At 43.0% G+C, this 6,000-nt stretch overlaps 1 protein-coding gene across 2 annotated transcripts in view; it reads right to left on the reverse strand.

Annotated features, from left to right (window-relative positions):
• The window catches only part of LOC124222404 (lachesin-like), a 59,893-nt gene extending 57,539 nt beyond the window's left edge, over positions 1-2,354 (reverse strand). For both annotated transcript variants that reach the window (XM_046633322.2, XM_046633323.2), the window contains exon 1: positions 2,063-2,354. The gene's annotated coding sequence lies outside the window, so the exon portion shown is untranslated. The remainder of the gene's footprint in view (positions 1-2,062) is intronic.
• Between the last annotated feature and the right edge of the window lie 3,646 nt (positions 2,355-6,000).

A 6,000-nucleotide genomic window follows, 5' to 3' on the forward strand; every position in this document is an offset into this window, starting at 1 on the left:
TCGAGGTCATAGTTACGCGTCACAGGGGTGGAGAAGACAAATGAAGGACGTTGGATCTCACTGATAAATTGCCTATTAGCTTAATTAAGTTTCGTACAGAAATAGTAGCTGGCTCCGAGGTTCGCCGTGATTCTGCACGCATCTGGTTGCTGATGAGAGATCGACTGTACAGTTACAGAGAGTGAAAGAAGTTCTGAAAAATACCTTTTTCGCATCCTCCAGCGTCGGTGATCCTGACGCGCCAGAAATCGTGGGCGAGTGCAACCCAGCCCATGCCCATCCCAATCTTTCTTGATCCTTGGACTCTGGGTTGGATAGATAGCGAGCTTTGAGCTATGCGCGATGGATGAACTGGATAGGCACTATCTGGTCAGTATCACGAACTACTTTGATCTCTATAACCGGAGCTGCGCTCCTTCTTTGAAAATGCTTGACCCGCGTCAAGCTGTACATCCAATAAGCCGCAGTTTAATTAAACTAGGTTTAAACCTAACTCTCGAAGGACGGCATCGGCGGCGTACTTCCGAAACTGTACCTAAATCGATTATCGAACTTGCCTCGTAACTGCACTGTAAGCGATTACTGTTTTATACCGTACTATATACGGCTTTACGCCACCAGCTGCTCTGTGTGCGCGATGGCCTCTCGTACGTGTTTCTCAAAATCTGTGTACGTGTCTGTAGGACATTAAGTACACTTGCTAATCGCATTAACATCGACCAGCAATGGCCATATTGGAACGCGAGTAACTTCGACTACTCCCACACAACGTCGCCACTCTGGTTGCTACGCCTCACGTCCTAATAACGCGCGTACCTGCCTTTACTTGTCAAGGGTGTATTCTTGTCTATAGGTGTGAGACTGTAATGTGCACAACCCCAACACGCCTTGGCGTGTGTTCGTGACGCTGCTCAATAGCTTTACGCAGTTCACGCTAAAATGTCTGGAACAAAATTTGAATTGGTCATAGATTCGCAGCATTCATTAAAGGGGCAGTGTAATACGAAAATTAAATATTGACATTAGGTTTTTACACTTAATTTTTATACTGCAGGTGTCGTTTCGTTGTTTTTTTTTATAAGTATATTTGTACATTGGTATCGAATCGAAGTAATTCAATCGACGTTTGTCGGTTGTATTATTGAATGACCGGAACGAAAAATAACGTATAAACTACTCGAGTTTACGATGATAATTTATGAATCATAATATTTGCGAAGTAACGTTTGTGCGATTTCCATATCTGCCAACGTTGTGCAAAGCAAACGAAATCTTCGGAAGAGATATTATTTTCGTTTGGATGAAATTGATCGGGCAATAATATTCAGTTCGGCTTTTATAAGCCGGGAAGAATTGAAGCAGCTGGCGCGCCAAGTACCGTCTAATTACAGGGAGATTCGGAAATGTTCTCGTTGTGCATAAATTACATAGCAATGTCAGTCAAACGAGTTAGAAGACTTCGACTCTGTGACAAGTCTTGTGTACGATCGGTTAAGAAATTACGCGATGGAGTTTGCATCGTGTCGAGGTGACTTCAGGCAGCGATGCGGGTGATTGGTGGACGTGGTTAAGGAATAAGGACCGAACTAAGGGTAATCTCGACTAGGCTGGCATTAATGGTCGGCCGCTTTCCTACCCTAATTAACCTTAATTCTAATTAACTAAACTCTCAGTTAAAACTAACCTTTCGCTAATGCGCGAGGATATCATAAGATATAATTAATTGTAAACCTCTTGTTTACTCAAATGCTTTCTCGCGACGTTCGCGTTCCAATCTTCGCCCCAGCCTCGCGGATAAATGCTTAAGGCCATTTCAGGCACGTAATTAATTCCTTCTTCCTTTATTTCAATCGATTCGTAAATCCAGCCTGGCCACCTTCTCGGACTTTAACCCGGTGTGTAAATAAATCCATACACATATACATACCTGTATACCTATATCTTTCGTACAGCAGTAATTGAAGAGCAACACTGTCGGATTAACACGACAGCAATTAAAATCTGAGAGGAATTTACCGGCCCAGAGTAAAATGGCGTAGCCAACCGGTACAGATATACTCACCCATAGTCACACACCCGTCGACTCGGTTGCCCCGGACTTTAGATTTAGATTGACGCGTTCAACGATACCACGAGGGTGAGTTTCGGCCCCCGCTGACACTTCGGAGTACTTAATGCTGCCGCCTGTCCGGCGTAATATATGTCACGAAATGCCCCTGACGCGACGGTTCCTTTTTCCCTTTATCTTCTCTTAGGGTCATTGGTTCACTCCTGCCGTACACGTCTCGCCAGTCATATTACACACCTTCGAAAGTCCCAAACGGCCGGACGTATCAGCGTGCAACCACCGGTATATTACGCTGTAAGAAAAATGGTACATAATTTTCACCGCCATCTGCACTATGAGGCATTTATTTCACGTAGAAGGACACGCTTTTTCAAAATTTCTGGTTACGCTCAGGGTGGATGGGAGCAGAGGAGAGGAAAGGAGAGGAGAGGAGAGAACGTGAGAGCAACTTCACGAGAGTATGATTTAGTGAGGCTACCTTGGAGTGCTGGGTTATACAAATCACATTTTGGGCAAGCAAGCCTCTTGCTTGTCCTCGGACGAAGGAGGACGAGAGTGAGAGAGGGTCGCGAGGAAGCGAGGAAGCAAGGAAGTAAGGAGGAGCTCGGATGGATCGCGGTGGGGTTCGGTGCGAAAGCTCTTGAAAGCAACGCCGGAGAGAGGGACGAGATGACTAGAGATGCCTCCGGGTTAAAACGTTACCCTGCGGCATACCCAATTCCATCCGTCAACCCAGAACTCGCGGTGCTTCCCTGCCGACGAAGAGGACAAGAATACTCAAGCACCCGTAAGTTTACTCATTCCACAAGGATAAAATCAACGCCGCGACGTTTTGATATGATATTTAACTACCGGGTGGTTGAACTTTTGTCTCAATTTGCTGCAAGCAAGTCAAAAGTAAACGAGTCTGAGATTTTGTACAAGCTGATTGATCGTTAAACGACCGTTAATCCAAACTTTTGATCAGAGGTAATAACTGAACGTACTTTTTTATTTGCGAAGCTAATAAAGCAAAGGAAATATATCAGACTTGGGTGAAAAAAATTGGTTAAAACTATATATATACGAATATTCATCCCCGAGCGTAATATTGATTGAAAGAAGTTACTTTATCCCAGGATTGAAGGTACAATAAGATCTGAGCTTATAAGTAGATTCGTGAAATACGCGTCGATTTCTATATGTATCATCATCTAGGTACGAGTGCGATTATCCCATCGATAAAACGTGTACATATATAGATCGAAAAAATCAATTCCGGACGTCGCACCGTGGCTACATATTACGGATTATTTTTTCCATCTCCTGACAAATTGGTGGCAAACCTAAACTTGTTTCCGGTTATTTGCGATATCGATGCGGAGATGGTGTCCTATCCGATGGTTGGTTAGCCTTGAAACGCGTTTCGATTCAGGCTGGACGATATTTGTCACCGGGTGTTAGACACAGATCGAATAAAATTCTGAAACTTGATGTGGAATTCATTCTGTTCTTCAAATAAAGCTTAGGTGTAATAAAGTATAGGTATAGGTATCGTCGCGGCCGCGCGTGAAGTCGATATTGAACACAGTGTTATTCATTTATTCATTTATTCATTTGCTTATTTATGTATTTTTTAGCTCGATGGACGAAAGATAGCCGGCCCAGTCTCTTGATGTTCGTGAGCGAAACCTCCGGAGATTTTTTCGACGAAGCCGAGGCTTCGCTGTTCTATTTCGGTCTGGCATCCTGCAGCCCAAGCTATTCGTCTTAAACCGCGGCAGCGCCCAGCGACAGCGAAATATGTTCCGAAAAACGTGGAGAAATAAAAACAGAAACAATCCAGCAACGATACATATATTTATATTATCGAGTTGAATTATTTATGAGCGAAGTATAATGAATAATTCGTACTATTTTCTCTTTTATTCTATTTTTATTCTTTTCATTTTTTTCCCTTCTGCACCGGTTGTTACAGAGCGTGAAACATGGAAACATTGGAATATTATTTTACTCGGATATAAAACGACAGGGGGATAAATATCTGCCAATTCACGTGAGGTGAAGGAAAACGGAAGAAGAAGGAGAAGGAAGCAGCGAGAACACGGTCACGATTTCTCGGAGCTGCTTCGGGTCAGAAGAGACTCGGAAGGTTGAAAGGAAAGGGGTTAAGTTATGCGGGGAATGCACTATACACGCAAATGTGGGCTTTATTGAAGAGGAAAGCGGACCAAACCGTTATAGACCCACCTCTGAGCTTCCCGCGACCAAACGACACTGAAAAGCGGAAATACTATGAACACGCACGAGACCTGAAAACGTAGAGGCTGTCCTGACTCGAGGTTTGATTTGCATTTCGATATTTGTTTTAAATGATTTTTCAAAGAAGGGCGAAACGTAGGGAAAAAGGTAGAAGAATAAGAAAATGAAGGAGAACTGAGCTTTGCGAAAGAAGATGGCGCAACGAGATGCACGAGAGAATCTTCCGCGTAACCAGTCGTTTATCTTCACTACTTGAACCACCGGATGATAAAACGGCTCTCTTAGCTGGACGAAGGACGCGAGGTGCTTTTTCACAGACATTTTACTTGCCATATTCGGAACAGGTCCTTTATGGTAATGAATCTTCGAAACAAGCCCGTCCGGGATTTACGGAGTCCAGAGTAATAGCTCGGAGGATGCAAACCCGGACTGCCGGCTGAAAGTCACTTTCCAAGGAGACGTCATTTCTTGTAATAGGCGGATCTGAGAGTGTTAGAAGCTCTTCCTCGGTTTTCACTGCTTCATTAATGTCGCAATCACGAACCTGCAGAAGACTTTAATATATTACGGTTGAGCAGATCGCGGGTATAATATAGTACACACAGAGAGACGCGTAGAAGACTTGTGGAACTATTTAAGTTTCAGTTCTGAATGAAAAAAAAGGTTTACTTTGAAAAAATATCTGGAACGGTGATATATTTTATACTCCCTTGATGCGTAACGGTATCGGTATATTTAGTTTGACTTCGTCTTTTGCACGCAAAGTAATGAAACTGCGGCGTCGTGTTTTGGTTCGCAAAAATTAAAAAATTATCTTGCCCACCAGCGTGACTACACAAAACGACTTTTCTGCGGCGCCGTAGAATTAAGAACACTCGGATTTTCGTAGTTAATCTCAACTTTTCCCTCCTCACCCTTACTTGGTTTGTCCTCTTTTTCTTGCTTCCTTCCTTCCTTCCTTCCTTCCTTCCTTCCTTCCGTTGCTTCGTCCTGCTTCTCGTCTTTTTGCCTTTCATTTTAATAACTAATTTGAACGTGATGAGAATCCTTGCCTCTCCTCTAAACTTGTGTCAAAAGTTGAATTTAAACTTTTCAACAGTTTTCTATTTTCTTTTTTTCTTCTTTTTCAACGCCCGTGGTTCCAATACCCATTACACGAAGGCCTCGATCAGGGAACATGACAAGTTCTTATAAGTTGGCTACAACTCTTGTGACCATAACAGAGCCCGAGATGGGAGTTGTATTGAGTTAGTACAACTTATCCGCGGGGGGTGCCAGGGCGTGGACAGCGATGCGGAAATTGCCTGTCAGAAAGTCTTTTGAAACATCGAGATTGCTTATTGTCACATTCCGTCGTGTTTCATGATCTCTGCAAGAGAATGGACCACTGATGAATACAGGACATAGATTCAGAAATTCAGAAAATTTTGCCAACAACAACAACTGTATGTAATATGAAGAGGCAATGAGGCAAGTTTTAGTTATCTTGAGTTTTGGTGTGGCCGTTTGAAGAGTTCACTTAATTCTTGACCGAAATTTTTGGATCCGCGACAGGAACCGTATTCTCAAAGGGCGTGTTTAAAGCGTCTGAAATAACATCGTTTTCATGAAAATTATCGTCCTCGTAAGTTTTCAAGAAACAAAACGAATAATTGACAAAATGAAACAAAGCTATTATTCAATTCGCACAG

This window comes from Neodiprion pinetum, chromosome 6 (genome assembly GCF_021155775.2).
Source record: "Neodiprion pinetum isolate iyNeoPine1 chromosome 6, iyNeoPine1.2, whole genome shotgun sequence".
NCBI lineage: Eukaryota > Metazoa > Arthropoda > Insecta > Hymenoptera > Diprionidae > Neodiprion > Neodiprion pinetum.